Below are 18,830 nucleotides of genomic sequence, written 5' to 3'. Positions count from 1 at the left end.
TCAAAACGCACGTATTGGACGCCCGTTTCTATAATGATAAACGCACGCCAAAAACGCGCGTTTTGGTGACTCCAAAGCGCGCGTCAAGAACGCCTCGTTTTTTACAGCAAATCACACGTCGAGGACGCGCGTTTTGATACACAAAAACGCGCGTTTCTGACGCGCGTTTTCCGCAATCCCAAAGCGCACGCTAAGAACGCGCGTTTTTATGGCAAATCACGCGTCAAGGACGTGCGTTTTCGCTGTTAAATCGCACGCTTTTGACGTGTCAGTGTGCAATCAGACGCCCGAACAGGCGTTTATGACTACTTTGGCTTGCCATGACGGACGCACACCTCTCCGTTTTGCTCGGTGTGGCGATACGGCACCATTGATTCGCAGCACAGGATGAAGGCAGGGGAGAGAGACGCGGAAGGGGGCTGCGGGGGGATGCAACAGAGGACTGAGTGGCTCTAGTAAATATTTATATTGCATGATGATATGCGCGAGCAAAAGGAGGAGGTGTGTGCGCGCGAGTGTGTGTGTGTATGGGGAGGAAGAGGGCTGAGAGAGAGAGAGGAGAGGAAGATACCTCGAGCCAACCAGTTATTAATATTATTCCACACCGCTAAGTTTAGCATTCAACACGTGTCGCAAGTGATGGAGAGAGAGCGCGGGAGAGAGGCGGCCGGCGCGCGCGCGCGAAAGAGGGAGGTTGACGGTTGACGGTTGCTAGGTGACGAGGCGCATATACTGAATTTTAACAAAAGAGCGGAGAGAGAGAGAGAGAGAGAGAGAGGAGGGAGCGGGAGATAGGTGGAGAGAGAGAGAGAGCTCGCGAAAATTGAATACATGTAGAATATATATATTTCTAGGTGTATTTTCCCCGGAGAAGCCGCAAAAAGGATACCTCGAGGGGAATGATGTGAAGAGAATGGAGGGCCGAAAGGAGAGAGGGGGGACAGGCGCGTGAAAAACACAGTAAGTAACAGTTTAATGAATGCTGCTGTGTTTCTGCACCGACTTGACTGCGTGGAGCGAGGAGACATGGCACTGACAGTGCACCGCCGGCTCCGGGTGAGGGGACTTTGATGCGCTGTATGTGGAAAAGACGGATGGCACGCGACAGAGAGATGGATACGGCCGGCGCGCGCGGGGGTTTGACCCTTCTGTCATTGCTGCACGCGCACACATATGCCAGTGCTTACAAGCCCACTTGTTCCTCAGCGAAACGGCACATACTTCGACTTTTCTTGCACTCTGACTGCACAGATATACACGCGCAGAGGTTACAGCAACATGCGAAAACGCACGCACTGGACTGGTATGGGCATTGGTTAGAGCAGTATGCGGGGACGCACGCGCCTGTAAACGGCACTGAGACACGCGCAGTCTGCGTGAATATTTAGTGATTGTTTAAAATGCTGCTTTGGTGCGGCTAATGATCGCGTCGCTGTGCCGCGCTGTTACGCTGCTCGTCTCCAGTTGTGAATGTAAACTGCGGATTTATCAATTTTCCTGAGCACAGTTATCAGTGTCTCGTAGTGCATGTGTGTTTGATGCTCTTGGCGTTTCAGTGCCATGCGAGCTTATTTAAATAGCATAGCTTGTTCATTTTCCAGTATTTTTTTTTTTTTTTTTTTTTTGGAATTTATAAACATTTAAATGAGAAGGAGACTTGAAATATCTCTATACACCAATTGCTGTCATTTCTCAAAGTCTGGCCATTTGCTTTTTTAATAGTTGGGTAAGAAATCAGTGAGATTCATGAGCAAGTCTCATTATGTTAATTTCATATAAGCCCATCATAGGCCCACAGTTTTCCTCCTGCGATATGAATCAAACCGTTGGCGTTTAGATGAAGTAAAATCATTTATGTGGGGCTTCTGCTTCATATTCCGTAATAAGTTTTACTCCCTGCTTGCGCCAAACTTATTAAAGCTGTTATGATGGAGCCTGGAGTCCTGCAGAGGGAATGTGAGGTCTTAATGTCCACCAAGACAGGCCTTAAATTAGTGCTGGCATATATCATACATTTTTGTACAATTATATGTGTTAGTACACTAATGGCATGTGGTGAAACGTGACCTTTTCGTAAGCTTCGCGCTGTACGATTTTCACATCTTCTGAGATAGATACATATGTGGTCTCGCAGGTGAAAAGAGAGAGAGGTGAGGAAAGATTATGACCTCCAAAAAAGCACATTTATTAAACAAGGGACGTTGTGGATACTGGGCACGAAATCACCAAGGACTGCACACACACACTGCAGTACTGTAATGCGCACAGTAATGTTAATGTGTTGCCTTCAGTGTCAATATAGCTTCACTCCAGCGGTCTGTCTTACAGCTGCTCTCCAGGCTTTACTGTAAAGGGAGGGGGAGTGCACTTATACAGAAGGAAGAAGAGTGAAAGAATGAAAGAGTATAGAATGAAAGAAGGTGAGAGACTATAATGCACTGAAGAGGAGGATACAGCAGAGGTGTGGATACAGATGAAGCTGGATGGGGAAGAGAAGTCTAATAGACATAGAAATACAGTGAAGGATGAGGAAAAGAGAAATACAGTTCAAACAGAACGAGGGAGTGAGAGGAGGAAATGAAGGAGAGGAAGAAAGCGAAAAGAGGAATTGAATATCTGAGACTGAACATGGTTGGAGGGCTCAGACAGAGAGATGAGAGCAGCTTGAATCAACGTTTGCATTTCTCTTTTCCTCTTTCTCCTCTTCTGTTTCAGTGCATTGATTCTTTATCTTCTCCTTTACCTTTGCTCTCTATCCTCTCTATCGTTCCCTCCCTTGGGCTTTCAGACTCTAGAGAGTGTTGCTGCTTTTTTAACATCTCTTTTTTTCCTGCTGTATCCCTTTCTTCAGCATTTCTGTATCAGTGTCTTCATCTGATTACTTCCCTCTCTCTTATTTTTTGTTTGCATAGCTGTGTTGATGAGTCCAGCGTGCCCAAACTGCATCCAACTCTCCTCTCAGTATCCCCGTTCACTTAAATGTGACTAATTAAGGTAAAGCTCGTTAACACAGAACATCAATTAGTCTTTAACGAGATCATAGGCTGGTGTTTGAAAGAGATTACATTGCTCCCTTCTCCCTCGGCTCCCCAGCGGTTAGACTGGCTTGCTATTGATAAAGGCCACGCTAATTTACATTAGACCTCAGACGCAGTTTGGGTGTTCGGGGTCAGATGGAGAAAGGGAAGCACATGGGACCCCACAGGCGCTCAGACATTCCGACCCATATACTGCAGCCCACCCAGTCTCACACAGAGCTATTGCTGTTTTAGGGGCCATCCACACAAACACATTTTTGTGTTTATAAATGGGATGCTGGGAAGTGTAATAATAATAATAATAAAAAAATAATGTCCAAAGACACACTTTTTAAAAGTCCTTCTTATGGAATCCCATTTCTGCAACAGAAAAAAAACCTTGTACTTCGGTAAATCATAATTAAAAGCTAAAAATCTAAATTATGACATAAAGAAATTTTGACAATTGACAGTTTGACAATTCATAAAAAATTATTAAAAAAGTCATAAAATTAAGTCATTATTAGATAAAAAGTCATAACTGTGACATAAAGTCTAAATTGACATAAGTTAAAAATATTGCAAAGTCATGAACATAAGATGAAAAGTCAAAATTAGGACATACTAAGTTGCAAGTATGAGATCAAATTTGTCAAAATTGACAGTTAAATTATTATGAAAAATAGTCATTTTATCTCATCATTTTGACTGATGTTATAATTTAGACTCTTACTATCTCATAATTATGACTTATGTTGTAATTATGATTTACCAAAGCTTTTTTTTTTTTTATGTGGCTAAAATGAGCTTCCACATTAAAGGATTAGTCAATCCCAGAAATAAAATTTCCTGATAATTTATAGGCAGAAGGTAGGGTAGGGTGATAAACTCCGTCTCATTTTCTCCACCAACTCCAAAATTGTCTGACATAGTCTGACCTTTTTTTTTTGTAAGGGACATTTGACTTGATCTTTGCATGTTCCCTTTATAAACCCTGGGTCGGTACTTCTGCTTCTTTGAAAGTTGCATTGATATTACAATTTGGATCTTTAACCCGTTGGTCACCGTTGAAGTCCACTATATAGAGAAAAATCCTGGAATGTTTTCCTCAAAAACCTTAATTTCTTTTCAAGGTAAATTTAGATTCTGGTGTGAACTAATCCATTAACTTGAGCACCATGTTTTCAGAACAGTCTTTTTTTGCATGTGATGTTGCAGAAGAAGAGAAAACTTGAGCGCTACGGTCAAACGTGTTGGTCTAGCACGTTTATGTAAAAAAACAATTAAAACAATGCAGAAATGCAAAAATGCATTCTATGTGAATGCCACCTTATAGTTATGCAGCTGAGGTCGAGTGGTAGTGAAGGAGCAATGGAAAAAGGAGGAGAAGGAGGAAAAAAGGAAGAGAGTGTTTCTATGGTCCATTGTGGCAATGAAGAAGCTCTAAAAACAGAAATGTAAGTGCTTTTTAACAACTAGCCAGAAATGTTAGCATATTAAGAGGAAACACAGAAAGTGTAGCACTCACTGGCATCCTGTTCTAATCAGCCATGAGTTTCCACAGGAAGCCGAGTCCTCCTTTTCACCCATCTCCACGGTTACTGTAACCACGGATATTTCCGTCTAACTACAACTGCGGTCCTGTACAGTTACCACGGAAATCCCTGCAAGACTTCCCTCGCTTCCAAACACAATTCACCTGACAGCTTAACGTGAGCTCGCTGATGCTCTGCAGGCTTACAGCATCTCTCCATTCATTCATCTCCGATATCCAATCAAAGACAAGTCCATAAAACGCTATTGACAGATGTAAACTAACACTGGCTGAAGATCAAGCCATTGAGGCCGTGTTTTCCCCCTGGGGAGGTCTCTAGTGATAAGACAGGTATTGTGATGCTGTATCTGTGAAGTGGAGAGATGCAGAGATGTGTACAGCAGCTGTTGGATGAAACGAGATGAGATTCGGGGGCAGTGAAATGACACGGATAATGGTGGACCAAACTGAGGAGACATTTTGGGCTGTATGTATTCAAGGTGCTGATTGATCACACTGACAGACTTCTGTCCAGTATGGTAATGTAACAAAAGGAGGAATAGAACGATGTGTGATTTTAACCTGACACAGATCTAGTGCAGATATAACTGGATTACTTTTGTTTAGATCAAAACAAGAACAGAAATGGTTCTTTGATAACTTTTAATTTCACAGATGTGTTTGAAATGGAATACATACTGGTGAAGTTGTTTTCTTAATGTGTCTAATAGAGAGTGCAGCCTTGTTCCAGAAGTATATTTTTTCCATTGGGATTTTAAGAAAAAGTCTTCTTTAATAAAGAGTTATAAGCCATGAACTAAACCAACCAGGTGAATCTAGGCATTACAAACTTTGATTTGAAGCAAAAAAAAATTAGAAAAAGACAAAGATACAAGACTGTGTACCTACCGGCTTAAGTGAATGAATATATAGCATTGTGAATTACATAATCAAGTTAAAAACTATTGATTGAAAGATGGTATATATTTTGGTTTATTTCAAAATAAGCTTAGAGATATTTAAGTAGTTTGAGAGCATATGGAGACTGACTCTGTTACAGCATTCACAGTGCCCACAGTGCAGTTGGTGGGCTCTAAAGCAGTTTTGTGGCACGGTTTGCTTGTCATGATTCTCTGATTGGTGGAGATGTGTTTACAAAATAATAGATAATGTCGTGTTTCCCCTGGAATTCCACTGTTAATCATGATTATTTAAAGCTGAAACAATGCGCACTGACAGTTTCAACAGAAGCACACACCATTGATTAACAATATCATAGCTCACAGTAGGTCTGTCTGTAACATCTGCAAGTAATTGTTAAAATTCAGTTCCCTTATGGATAAAATGAATGGGATTTTTACTTTTGAAACCTGGCTGTTGCACTCTAATCTAAGTGTCTGTGTGTCTTTGTACTTGCAAAGGCACTCCAGCAACGGTTGATGAGATAGTGATTCTATGTGCTGTACTGTGCACAGTTTAAACAGTTGTAAATTAAATGACCAATCTTTGTCCATTGTCATTTATGAGCCTATAAGTTACTTTGTGTCAGTTATCTTGATGTTTTTATGTCTGCACTGTTTTTATGTTTGTGAGATTTTTAGAGAGAGTGATCATTTTATCATTAATTGTAATACTTAGTAATGCTGGAATAAAACTAGTAACAAATTACATTTTTACATTATGTTACAGTGAAATACATTTTCAAAAATATTGCTTGTTTTCTTGTGTTTCTATGCCTATTTGTGATGTATTGATATCAAGATATCATTATTTAGCTGGCTGACATAAGTTTATGTTGACTTGTGATGGTCTTAGAAGTTTATAGCTGTCTGGAGTTATACGTTAAATGTATAATTTCCAACTATTATTCCAGATTAAAAACCAAAAATTACTTGGTGGACATTTAATGTTTAGTTCACCAAAAAAGTTAAAATTTTATCATCATTTACTCATCCTTGTGTCGACTATTCTATGGACAAAAAAAATTATTATAATTATATATATATATTCTACAGAAGACAGAAAGTCAAGCAGGTTTGGAATGACATGAGGGTGAGTATATGATGACAGAATATTGATTATTTATTTTTTTTTGTGGTAACTTTACCTTAAAATAAAAGTTATGAACATTATGTTTTCTGACCCGTATAAAGATTTGGCTAAATATAAAATGTATATGTGATGTTGGACCAGCAAAAAATCTAAATATTTGAACCCTCAAAATACAGTTAAAAAAAAAGGAAAAAAAAAAAAAAGATAAATGTAGTTATGAAGTACAAATATCCATGTAGTGTAGATTGTTTGTTCAAAGTACTTGTTGTTCAAAGTTCATTCCAGCTGTGTGTGTGTGTGTGTGTGTGTGTGTGTAAGAGAGAGAGAGAAAGAGAGAAAAAAGGAGAGATGGGGAAAGTGAGAGAGATTGTAAGTGTAATCAAGCATGTGATGCACAGGTGTGCATGTTGGTGCGTCAGTAATCTAATGTTGCTGTAGGCATATATGAACAGTGCTTTTACATCCAAGTGTGTATCTGTGCATCACCATCTGATTGTAAGAACTGTTTGCCATGTAGTTTAAATCTCATGAATTATTAATATCTAAAATCTGGTATGTGCTTTAGGGTCTGGCATTTCCTATTTTGAGTTATGTTTACCTATCCTGTTTATCCTTTGTACATGTGTGTTAAGGAATGCTTGCTGCGTTTAGTTTTTAACTATCTATAGATACACTGTCTCAGTGATTGAAGAGAGGAGGGTGTTCTTGCGTTATTACAGCCATAATTTGCTGGTTAACTCACAGCATGGTGTGCTGAGCACGAGAGAAACTGTCTCATTGGGCAACAACTGTCATCTGTTTCAAAGAAATAGGACAACGCAAGGCTGCATTCATGAAATGATGCATTAATTTAAACTCTGTGCTACTCTGACACAGAGGATTTTTTTGCTTAGTTGCCTCAGTGAAGTTTTCCCAACAACTTTCATTAAAAGTACTGGAATTATGAACTCTCTCCTTCGCTTTGTCAGACACCTCTCTCTCTTTCATCGGTTCTTTCTTCCTACCGCACGTGGTAATTAGGGGCAACTGCACAAAAAGGTACCTAGAGAGATTACCTTGAGTCTAATATACATACTAATGGCATAGTACTTTACATGCTTAATAAGCCCATCCGAAGGACTCAATACGCAGTCTTCAAACAACTGTAGGACAATGGGTGTGGCCTTGCTCGGGATTCTGACCAGTCAGGATTAAACAGTGAACTGAATTTATCATAAATATGCTTTCATATTTTTTATTTAAAGGGAAAGCGCATCCAATAATGTCTTGTCATCATTTACTCACCCTCATATTGTTCTAAACTAGGGATGACAATTTTTGATCATTTCCATGATCGATTGTCGTTAAAATTAACGATCAATTAATTGATTAATTGATTAACCTAAATGCTGCAAAATGCGTCTATTGCAGTGGCAGGCAGTCACCATAGTATGACAGGATGTGCAAAAGCCACTCAAAAAAAAACTACCTTTCTCGCTTGAATTAAAGGGGTTTTCATCTAAATAAAAAGCTAGTAGCAGGATTATAAAATGAATATATGTGATTAAGATAATTTAATAAAATGAAGAGAGCTCGCCATATGTTTGAGATCATTTTACTTTGTTGACTGTTTTCTATCCCGGCACGGAGACCACTGAACGCGCCTCTTTAAATGGTTTCGTGGTGCTCGTTGTATTTTAAAACACAATTGCAATGTTTTCAACTGACTTGGCATTTAAAATAAAATCATCCCAATCATAGGCCAAACTGTGGCGCATGTGGCTGTGCTGCGCAGTCAGAGAACCACTTCCATCCCCAAGTAGGGCTCGCACACTGCTCACATCAAACATATTATGACCAGTACTTAATTTGATCCTGCTTGGGTCTGTTCCGTAAAAAAAATTTGCTTTTCGGTTTGCGTAATTTGTTTTTGTTTTTAAGGATTTTACATTTAATTTGATCGTGTTGGTTCGTGACAGTGCATGTGTGCATACGAGGACGAGCGAGCGCATTTGGATGTATTTGGAGGTTATTGCTCACATCTCATTCGGCACAAATCCAAATGTTTCGTTATTCGCAATGTATTTGAATGTTAAACTATTATTTATAATGTAAACTTGGCTTGTACTTTACACGCAAAGATCATCCTCTTCACATGAGAAAAAACGTCCTTGGCATAACAGCAGAGTGGACCGTTATACTGCGGTCTATTTAAACTGACCAGTGTAACCTTTTATATGTTTGGTTGACTGAATTTTATTTTGATAATGAACTGCGATGTAAGTTTGAATTGCTAGAATACGTGTGCACGAGGCGCCAGCGCGATCCAAACAGCTGAGACATAAAAAAACACACACAAAAAAACCCACTTTTTTTGGAGTAAGATAAAATCCACAAAAGTGTTTACTTTCATTTGTGCACACTTACAATAAAACCACAAGATTTGTGCTCTTGTAAAATAATGCAAACAAACAGAACAGGCGTTGTCATCCTTTTTTTTTTTTTACATGAACTTATGGAGCGGCGCCACACTTCTGTTTTAAATTCGTTATCTTAATTATTTAAGTCAGATATATTTTGCTTTTTTTTTTTTAAACAAATTGTTATTTTTATGTTAGGCCTATTAGCTATACGTTTTCCTTAAAGCATCCCATTTTTCCCCAGGGCTTGAAAACCTCTGCCCTAGGCTAGTTAGGTCCATGCAGAAAACCGTTTAGTGACATCATTGAATGCTCTGGGAAAACGTATTGTCTGTGTCGGTCACAGGGTCACAGCGCCTTTTAATTGCTGTTTTGGATCCAGCATTTATTTATTTACAAATTATAAGCTCTGATTATGACAAGTGTGGTATAAAAGCTTTGTTTATTAGAGGAATAATTGGTTAGCTAGAAAATGTCCAGCCCATAGCCTATATTTAGCGGCTTTGTTCTGGTTTGCCAGTTGGTCACGAATTTCCACAAATTCAATAATATTTAGGCATTGTTTCTTTTCCTAAATCCTCACCATATAACCCTTTAATTTCACAGGTTTATTTTATTGTCTTTCACTTTTAATCACTGTTTTTGCATCTCTTGCTGTGGTAAACATGCGGGAAGGGAAATGAAAGATTTCATGAATTAAGAATTTGTTCGATTTATTCATTTGTTCCCTTATTTCAGTTAAATCATGGGTTATTTAAGGAATAAATTAATGAAACATGGACAGTTGCCACAAATTAACAAGTTGCAGGAACGAATTAACAAGTTGATAGCCTTTCTGTCCTGTGTCCCACAGCCCTGCAAAGCGCACGATATGAAACAATTATCTGGGGAAATGACTGTCACTACATTTCTATTGCTCTCCATGCTGAATAACTTTGTGTTGTTTCTATTTTAATAGTACTTTTAAACTTTAAATCACATTAAAAGCTTAATTTGTACATTATGAATGAATGTTGATGCATTTATATACCGTCACCGTCGCTCACAGCCGCTTGCACGTGTTTTGCGCATGAGCTGCAAGCAGCCCAAAATCAAACAGGTTAATCAACCATCGATTAATCATCGATTAATCCCTATTCGAAACCCATAAAACTGAAACCCAAATTAAGGCTTTTTGAATGAAACAGAGGAATTCCTGTTCCTTTGTTGAAAGCCCATGCAACCATAAACTTTCAAACTTCAAAAAGTTAATGAATGTGTAAAAGAAATCAATATAAATCGAGCAGTTCAATCCAACGATCTAAAGAGGCACTATCACTTTATATGATGAACAGATTTAATTTATTCATATAATCATTGATCAGTGCACATACAAAGCCTTCTGAAAATGAAGTAGGGTGAATTCAGGTAAAGTGGGCTGTTTAAGATTGATTGTGCTGCGCTCAATGGGTTTACACTTTCAGAGCATAACAATGGTCTTTAATTAAAGGGCCACCTTTTTTAAATGATAAAATAGTTTCGGCTGATGCAATATGACCTTACACCTCAAAGGAGGACTTGCTCATCATGAAAGATAGTATAAGACCTGCTTTGACATTCAGAATTTAATTTCTAAATTATAAGATTGCTAACAAAATGTAAACAAATGTTATTGTGACAGACAGTATTGTATTAATTGTTACAGCAAGAAACATGGATTAAAATGCAAAGAATACAAAAGTTTTTTTTTTTTTTTTTTATTGGTTAAATATTGTTGGCACATTGCTTACTTTTTAGAAAACAAAAATGAGTGTCTGGTCAGGAAATTCAAGCCAGATATGCAAGGAAGAAAAGAGAGCAGAATGGGAGGCAAGGCATGAGGTTGAATCTGCAGTTAAAAAAAAGGATGATAGAAGCAAAATGTCTATGAAATATGATCACAATTACAGTTTAAGTGTTTTGAGAAAACAGTGTTTTTAAATTACAATTCAAATGGTCCTATTTATTTTTGTTAGCATACTGTTATCTTTTTGATGTTGTAGACTTAATTTTCATCAATATTCTGTTCGATTTAGAACAATGTGTTAAAATACTTCAAAGATTTAAAGTACAATAAAACTGTACATACATTACAATTAAGCACACTTATTTTTCACAAGGGTAGAGCACATCAAATATGACAAATGGAAGCTCAAAGGTGGCTACTACAAGAACAAATGAGGTTTGTTCTCTTGCCGCCAGAAATATGGTTGAGCTTCCTTGTTTATATTTAATGTGCTCCATGTCTGTTGCTTTATATGTCAATAAAAACTAAATTAAATTATCATATAAACTGATCACATCTCTTTAGAAGATTCATAAGCATTACTTTTAATATTCTGATTTAACTTTTTGGCATAATGGACTTTCAATGGAGAAACAGAAATCTCTCAGGCTTTAATAAAGATATCTCCATTTGTGTTTCAAAGAAGAACGAAAGTTGACATAAGGGTGAGCAATTGATGAAAGAATTTCCATTTTAAGATGAACTGTCCCTTCAATATTCTTTTGCCATTTTCCTCTTTTATTTAATGAAGTGATGATGATTTTTAATTCATATCAGTTCCCATGTCTCCTTGTTTCTTCATTAATGATGATGCACAAGCAAACAGACATTACCATTACAGCACAAATGACATAAAGCCACATGGCGGGAGTTGGTGTCACCTGTAAAACAATTCAGACTGTGCATGCATTTCAAGGCAGTCATGTCACGACAGGCTTTTTGTCATGTTAACAACATTCCCATTGACCTTTAATAATGACCATGTCAAACAAAGAGTCACGGCGCTTGTACAGCGGAGGGCAGATGAGGCCAATAACACCACCATTTCCGATTACATTTACATTTTTTTTCTTGGCAGACGCTTTTCTATCAAAGAGATTTGCAAGAGGCTGCGTGCGTTGCATCGGCACTAAAGGCAGTGTGTTTGTGTGTCGTCTGAATATGCAGTGGAGTGCTGGGGTGCGCATGAGTCTAAGTGTCATTAAACATATGCCATGTGAGCATGTGCTCCCTATCACTGATTTTATGGTCTGTGTGTGAGCGTATGTGTGTGTGGTCGCCCTGCGCATCTGTGCCTGAAATTACACGTTAGTGGGTAAAGCCAAGTGTCCACTTGCAAGTGTATGTCTGTCTATGTGTGTGTGTTGAGGCGTGTACGGGAGGAAGCTGACAGCTGGGAGAGTGTATCAGTGTCCATGAAGATTGTGTTGATGTGCACAGTGTGTATCCGGCTTCTTTTCTGGCACCCAGTGTGTGTGAGGACAGGCCAGATGTGGTGTGAAAGCATGTGTGTGTGACTGATTGAGAGAGTGTAATTTGATGTGTGTCCTTATTTTCATTGACAATGTGGATATGTAGACGAAACTTCACAAAAGATTTGCTCTGTTCCTGAGCGTCACTTTTTGTGGATCAGTTTACATTGAAAAAAGTGAAACGTACATGTCATTTAAAGTGTATTTTCATATAGGCCTAATCAAAAAATTATGGTTTCTGTTTTAAACCGGTTTAGTTTAGTTTGTCTAAAAACAAATAACAGTACAAACTACAAACAGAAATTTTGTTAAAATCATATTTTCACTTGACACCTTCATTTGAGTGTCGATGTGCAGAACACATTAGAAAAAACTATCTCTTTAAAAGTTGTCCTCATAGTAAGGCCATATTATAGTTACTTTAGCCTTTTTTAAATGTTAAAATTAAGTTGTAAAAAGCAATAAATAAATAAATAAATAAAAATAAACAAATAAATGCTGTATTGACTTGTATTAAGTAACATTTTGGCTTATGTCAAAATAAAATATAATGATTAATGTAATAGTTTACCCAAAAATGGAAATTTTCTGAATATGTACTCACCCTCAGGCAATCCAATATGTACTGTAGATGATTTTTTTTTTTTTTCATCTGAACAGATTTGGAGAAATTAAGTGTTAGATCAAATGCTCACCCATGGATTTATCTGCAGTGAATGGGTGCTGTCAGAATGAGAGTCCAAACAGTTGATTAAAACATCACAATAATCGACTCCAGTCCATCAATTAATGCTGCTTCTGACCAAATATTAGAATCAATAATAATGCATTCTCCAGTAAAAAAAAAAATCCCCTGTTTTCCTCTCACATTAGAAGCCACCAACATATTTGTTTAGAACTGTTTTCACCAGTGATTAATCTGTGCATATTTCTCTCCTGATTCAGAGTAGGCTTTTTCACAGGAGAAAGTAATATTATGGATCAAGGACTCATATTTTAGCTGGATCTAATAATTTTTGAATGAACTATTCCTTTATGTTTGGTTTTGTAATAATTAGAAAAAAATGCATTGTATGTTTTTGTCTTTGCAAAAAGAAATATTTTTGATTAATATTTAATACTAATGTATCATTCAGACCAAACCAGAAATATAGTTTGAGAAAAACTAACACATTTGGCTTTGACAAATTAGATTTTTTTTTAAAGTTGGTCCAAAGTAGTTTTTTCAGTACACAGATGTGTTATATGTGTGTGTTGAGTGTTATTATTCAGCTCTTGTCAGTGAAGCTCACTCCTCACAGCGGTGTGTGTCTGAGAGGTGTGAGAAGGGATGCTGTAAGCGTGCTGCGTTTCAGCTCTACCTCTCCTCCTCCTTCATCTCCTCTCATCAGCACCTCCCACTCATCCTGTGCCACTCCACTGGCTCCTGATCCATTCACTCCACTCTGCACTGAACAGATAGGAGCACTACATTCACTTTTGCTCATGTAGAATTGTAACCGCTTTCATTTTTGGATGCTCATCAGATGCTTCATTAGGTTTTTTCAAAGCATTCATTCTCGATTTGCCAAAAATATAAAACAGTACGCTTGTTTGGGCTGCCCTCTGAAGAAAACCACATAGCGTGACATGACGATTATTCCTTCAGCCGAGACAAAAAACACTTTAGCTGCGTCATACTGTAGATAAGATAACTTGGCCAATGATATAATGACACTTTTTTTTTTTTAAATAACATTTCTTTCTTTTTTTTTTTTTTTTTTGGAGTGTAAACATTTTTTTTTTCTCAAATATCATGAATCATTCATTCATAAATATTAAGTTTTTGGTGAGTCACACAACATGACATGTTACAATTTATACTTGCCTTCCCTTTTCATAAAAAGGTCAAATCATTTTAAGATGCTTATTGACCTTGACATACAATTATAAGGGTCTTCAGGGGTCCATATCATTTCCTGTTATTTTATCTTTTTTTTTTTTTTTTTTTATTCTGCATGTTTTTTTGCACCACGTGTTGCTTGACCACACTGATTTGTGGGACATTTTTTATTTTTTCAAATAAAGCACTGAAGCAGGTTGTGTTCAATACACACACACACACACATATATACTGCATATATACACACAAACATATACATACACATACACATATACTGTATTATAAACATACCAATACATTTAAAGGTGCATACACATCCAAACAAATGAACTGCATTTAATGTATACTGTTTGAGTCGTTTATAGATCCAGACAAAAAATGAGTGCTGCTTTGCTGATCCAACCGTTGTGTTATCATTGCATCTAAATCTGTGTGTTTTTGCTGGATAATGGTCTTTTTGCACTGTAGCGCTCAGTGAGCAGGCCACTCTCCCTGATGGATTGCATCTCCTGGCTTGCTTATTTCCCCTGCTCTCAGGAAGTCGGGTCTCTTTCTCCAGGGCAATTTCCACTTTAAATCTTAATCATATTCAAATGGTAGAGTGGCACAACACAGGGCAACTGTTTTTTATTTTTTATTTTTTATTAAACCCCCAAACAAGTTGATGAGGTTTTTCAGGTTTTTTTAAATGAAACTGTGCAATTAATCTAGGCAACCAATGAATAGCTAATGCTCATGGTGGGCAGTCAGTTATCTGTGTATAGAGGCAGGAGGAGGCCATTCCTGGTCATTTATAATTAAATTTTAGTTAAGAGTCAGTTTGAGCACTCCGTATCTTTGGAGGAGCTTTGATTCAACTGCTGAAGCTTGACTTACACGCATCATTTACGTTGTTCAGGGCTAACAATCTTTTAAAGCTGCAATAAATTAGTTTCTCTAGTTAAATCCACCTGTAAAATGAAAAAAATTAAATGCTGATGCCCATTCCGGTTAAAGAAATCCATATCCATCCTTGAGGTGCTCTCATACTTTGTGCATTATAGAGAAGCTCTGATCTTCTGAGGACTGGTGGTGTTATGGAGGGTGAAGGCGGCTCTTAGGGCAGATGCTGCCCAGAGGCTCATAGATTTTGGATGGTTTATGATCCAAGTTGACTCACGGCATTTCCCCCGGTGTGTCCTTAGAACGGCTCTAATCCTTAAAACACTCCATTGTGCTTGACAGAAAGGCAGGATGCAGGATCTCAGTGGGGACTGGAAGCTTAAGGGATGTGCTGGTTGAGCCAACCCCAGGCAGGGCATCATGTAGAGACCGCCACGGAGGTTCGTGGTGCTAAACTCCTACTCGAGGGTCCTCGGAGCCAGCTGCAGGCTGGTAGCAGTTTCCAGGAGCCCATTCATCAATGCAGAGCCTCTGAATAGCAGCCACATATTCAACCTAGGCTCTTTGGAAAAACCTGACTCTACCTACAGTATATATGTGCAAAATGTACTTTTACTACAGTTTTCAGATGAAATGACAACTAGTGGCAGTAAAGTTATCATTACAGGGACCGATTATCAATTAATAAAGACGTAGGGTCAAAGTACTTATTAAGCTCACCAAGATCTACATTGTGTCATTTTTAGCGCACTAGACATTGGGCTCAGTACAAGATGTTATGTTAAATGACAAAAGCATTTTAATTAAGATGTACATCATTAAATGCAAAAAGTCTGGCTGTGCTTAATGGGTACATATTTGTACCATTTAAGCACACCCTGTTCCCATTAAGCTCATATCATGTTTCATTAAAAATTCTTGTTTATTTTAAACAAGCTTTTTAAAGAATAATTGAAAAAAAAAAAAATTTATTTAAAGGTACAAAGTCAATCACAAAAAATCTAAACAAAACAAAACACTAAAATCAAGCAACAAGGCATTTAATTTGATCAGTTATATATTCATAGTGAAGTGTCATTTAAGCACATTGCAACATCTAGACTAGTCAGTTTTATGTTAATTGAGAAGTTTAATAAAAAAAAAAAAACCCTATTTACACAGTCGGTAAGTGTATGAAGCCTAGAGTTTTAAAAATCTGTTCACATTTTAAAAGTCGTGTAGTGTATTCCAGCCTTTAGTTGCTTTTTTCCTTGACAGATATAACAGGTTTCTAATAGGAATGCTCCGATCAGGATATTTTTCAGCCGATACCGAATATCGATTTCTTGTCATGGTGATCGGCCGTTACTGACGCCGATTCTGATGCTTCAAGGCAAGCTTTATTTAACATATGTAATGATATTATATAAATAACCACAAAAATAATTCCTTTTACATTGAACATTTTAATATGCCTTTAAAAATGGGATTTATACATAACATTGTGTATGTCAGGATACTTAATATAAGACAAAAATAAATACAAACAAAATGGAGCAGTCTGATGAATATGATTTAAATATTATCCAGTAGAAAACTGTGGAGGACAAAATAAACATTTAATCTCATCAAATTTAGAAATCTGATGTAACTGAAACATTGTCCAATACAAGTCTGAGCAGGACAAAATTCAAAAAACAAAAAAACTTTTAAAATCCTAAAAGAACTAATTGGAGTTGTTTGATGCAACTAATTAGGTTTAGGTTTTTTGTCCATTAAACATTGCACAAAATAAATAGAAACACTGGAGAAGTCTAATGTAACTCATAAGGTTTAATACTGTCCAATATAAGACAGAAGAGAAAAAAATAATAGAAACATTTAAACTACTGAAAGAACAAAACAGTTCAGTCACGGTTATATGATATAATAAATGATGCAAATATTAACTACATTTTTTTAAAAAAAAATTTTCATCAGGCAGACAATTTCATTTGTGTGTGTGTTTGTCTGATCGAGAAGTTGCAGTGACAGAAACGGTGACATTCCAGATAAAGTTTGAAGGAATAAAGCCTGTGTTAATGCTATTGAGTAGGCTAATATATATGGCCAAAGAAGATATTTTGTTTTATAAATAAATGTTCATTTAAAAGCAGCCCACGATGAGCGTAGCTATTATGTTACCGTTACCCCTTATGGCTCCGACAAGGTTTTGTTTCGTCCTCCATACTGTGCCAACTCACAAAAGGCTTTTTTTAGCCAAGCAGCTATATGTCGCGCATGTGCCTCTGAGACATGCTAGTCTCGCGAGTTGGTTTACAGGAGCAAAGGAAGCAAATTTTCCTTACTTTAGTAAAGGAAAACCAGTCTCCTTTTGGCTTATATCAAAATCCTCTGACATTTTTCTTTACAAATCCTCGGTTTGTACTTCTAATTCGTGACCGGCGTTTTGTTTCTCTTGGAATATGGTCCAATAATGTGTTTTATGGATTCTCGTTCATGGAATGCGCCACTTCCAGTATTGTGCTGGTTACTCGAATACAGGCAAATTGCAGTCGAGGATTTCAAAAAAAAAAAAACAACAACAAAAAAACTCTATTTAAAATCGAGTACTCAAATTGAATCAAAGAATCATGACAGCCCTAGAGCTGAACACGCTTTTAGTGCCACTCACTGGAAATTTCACTTTAAAATTCTGACACGAAATATGCAAGAAGAAATATAATATAACTTTGAAGAAATGTCTCTACAGGCACGTATTTCCAATGAGCCTGGGTTGGAAATAAAAAAATAAAAATGTTTGATAAAGTAGTTGGTGACAATAGGTGGATACATGGCATGGTGTTGTTTAAAGGACTGTTTTAAAAAAATCAAGTTTATAAGAGTCCTCTGATTTCAAAAGTAAAAAGAAACGGGGTGAATTAAGTACCACTGTATTTTGTAAGTGCAGTAAATGTATTGCAGGGGATCTTTTTTATTGGAATGGCTTGTGAAACTGTTCTTTCCTTATGGATGGGAAACTTGTTTTCTCAGCATGGAAAAATTGGGCAAATTAATGTCTTAGACTTAGCTTGTTATGTTAATTGAGGCCATGGGGGTTGTTTTTAGTGAATGTAAGTTATTAGGGTGCTGATTTATGAATAGGAGGATTCATAGGTGTTTTTTGTTTTGTGAATGGGGACAAAAGAGGCTGCTGGATTGAATCGACTCTGCATAACCGCGGAAATGTGCACGTTTGAAGCAGAGGCACGATGTGATCGGCTGGCACGCTACACAAGAACATAGTGTTCTTCAACCTCTAAAGCAGTTCAGGGCCTCCAAACAGAAGGCAGAAGGAGAGTGGGAAAATGTGAGTGAGAGAGAGAAAGTGAGCAAAAATGCTGCATAGAGTGCTGTGTGGAAAGGCCAGCTCACAGATTTCTCATTTCAGCTCTCAGGTTATCCAGAATGAATTGAGAAAAATGATTCACACTGAGAGTTTTTTTCTGTAATGTTGTTCTTGTTTATTTGTTCAGATGTGGCTGCTGTTTCAAACATCTCTGCTTCCTGCCTTCATCAGTGAAATAAATTATGAGATAATGAGAAAGAGGCTGCCATCGAGGACCTGCTATTTCTGACAGTGAATGTTGTGGTGGTTTTGAGCCACGATGAAGGCAAGTGGATTGGTTATTATTTAAGACCAATATCAACATACGGAAGATTTCTGATTTGTAGGGCTGTACAAGAAATGTCCGTGTGTCAACTGACTGTTCATTTTTCAGCTGTTTGTATTGCATTTATTTGAAATGAATTCTGTATAAATATAAAAT

The 18,830-nt window shown here is 37.3% G+C and overlaps 1 protein-coding gene across 1 annotated transcript in view; it reads left to right on the top strand.

The window, feature by feature from the left end:
* Positions 1-388: 388 nt before the first annotated feature.
* LOC109063899 (glutamate receptor ionotropic, NMDA 2D-like) overlaps positions 389-18,830 on the top strand; it is a 95,532-nt gene continuing 77,090 nt past the window's right edge. Inside the window, exon 1 of the mRNA XM_042740649.1 lies at positions 389-960. The gene's annotated coding sequence lies outside the window, so the exon portion shown is untranslated. The remainder of the gene's footprint in view (positions 961-18,830) is intronic.

Source organism: Cyprinus carpio, chromosome B16 (assembly GCF_018340385.1).
Source record: "Cyprinus carpio isolate SPL01 chromosome B16, ASM1834038v1, whole genome shotgun sequence".
NCBI classification, from domain to species: domain Eukaryota; kingdom Metazoa; phylum Chordata; class Actinopteri; order Cypriniformes; family Cyprinidae; genus Cyprinus; species Cyprinus carpio.
The sequence above is the reverse complement of the archived record's forward strand: the minus strand, read 5'-3'. Positions and strand labels throughout refer to the sequence as shown.